The 1,780-nt window shown below is 43.9% G+C and overlaps 1 protein-coding gene across 1 annotated transcript in view; it reads right to left on the bottom strand.

Annotated features, from left to right (window-relative positions):
• Gfra3 (GDNF family receptor alpha 3) overlaps positions 1-1,780 on the bottom strand; it is a 23,387-nt gene that overhangs the window by 7,311 nt on the left and 14,296 nt on the right. The window lies entirely within an intron of this gene.

Genomic DNA, 1,780 nt, shown 5'->3' with positions numbered 1-1,780 from the left:
ATGATCTACAGGATATTTAGGGCAATCTCTGCGCTCCAGTGGCAGGGCTGGCACAGCAGGCCTGGGGATCAAACCCCGGCCCCTGTGCCTGCTTGCAGGAGCTTTAACCCATTGAGCTATTTGGCTGGCCCACATATTCCATATAGAAATTACCACAAGATCTTAGACTTGGAGCTTAATGCTGTTTGCATAGAACTTTTAGGGAATGTTCTTGGGAAAGGGATGGATGTATTTTTGTGGCAAGAAAGGAAATACATATTTTGATGAAGTGATGAATTAAGGTAGATTGTATTACTATTTCCAAGTATTCTTTACCTTCCCCGTAAGATTATATATGCTCACTTTTTAATTTTTATTTATTTTTATCTTTGTATTTTAGGACAGGGTCTACAGATCTACAGAGTCTCACTGCATAGATCAGACTCAGTGATCCTCCGTTCACAGCCTCCCAAGTGCTGGGATTATAGGCCCACACCACCACGCCCAGTCTCAATTGCCTTTTCAGTGAGCCCCAGGGGCAGGGCCAGTATGGGGCAGGTCTGGGAATTGAAGTCCTGACCCCTGTATCTGCCTAAACATGTACTTTAATCTGCTGAGCTATTTGGAAGCCCCCCCTTTTTTTTAGGTAGGGTCTCCCTATGTAGTTTAGGTTGTGCTTAGCCTCATGGTGTAGGTCAGGCTGGCCTCAAACACACAGTGATCCTTCTGCCTCAGCCTCCTTAGGCCTGGGATTTCAGGCATGTAGCACCTCACCCAGATTTTATGTTCACTTCTTGAAATTTGATTTTTCATGTCCCCCGTGGGAAGAGTATACGTTCCCCATCCTAGTGACATCATGCTAGGCCATATGATTTGCTCTGTATACTGGATATGAGAAGTAGTAGAGGGCCAGGGATTTAGTTTAGTGGCACAAGCACCTGCCTAGTAAGTGCAAGGTACTGAGTTCAGTTCCCTGGTACCAAAATGAGAGACAGACAGAGAGACAGATGAGAGAGACAGGGACAGGGACAGAGACAGAGACAGGCAGTGGGGGTAACTTGTGAGTAGGGGCTTTTATTTTTTATTTTTATGTATTTATTTAGAATCTTTCTCCTCTTTTTATAATCATTTATTTGTTTATTTGGCATGGGGTCTCACTATGTAGGTCAGACTGATCCTTGGTAGTGATCCACCTGTCGCAGCCTCTCCAGCATTGGGATTACAGGCATGTGGCATGCAGTTCTGGAGCTAGCATAGCATGCAGTACCAGGAATCGATCTTAGGTCCTTGTACTTGCTAGGCAGGTGCTTAGACCACCCAGCTATCTCCCCAGCCCTGAGCGGGGATTTTTAAAAATATCACATGGGGGGTGGGGAGTTAGCTCAGTAGAATAAGTGCTTGCCTGGCAAGCGCAAGGGCCTGAGTTCAATCCCCAGTTCCACAAAAAATAAAAATAAAAATAAAAATAAAAATAAAAATAAAAATATCACATGGCCTGGCCATGTGGCACATGCCTGTAATCCCAACAAGCTGAGGCAGCTGGATTGCAAATTTGAACCCAGCCTAGGCAATTCAATGGCTTAGTGAGACCCTATCTCAAAACAAAATATATTTTTAAAAAGCTAGGGTCAAGCTTTACAGCACAAACCTATAATCCCAATACTTGGGAGGCTGAGGCAGGAGGATCCAGGAGTCCAAGGCCAGCCTAAACTATATATATATTTTTTTTTTAAAATTTTTTTTTACATTTATCTAGTGTGTGTGTGTGTGTGTGTGTGTGTGTGTGTGTGTGTGTGTGTGT

Source organism: Octodon degus, unplaced genomic scaffold (genome assembly GCF_000260255.1).
Source record: "Octodon degus isolate 3935 unplaced genomic scaffold, OctDeg1.0 scaffold00169, whole genome shotgun sequence".
NCBI lineage: Eukaryota > Metazoa > Chordata > Mammalia > Rodentia > Octodontidae > Octodon > Octodon degus.
Note: the sequence above shows the minus strand (reverse complement) of the source record. Positions and strands in the feature narration are given on the sequence as shown.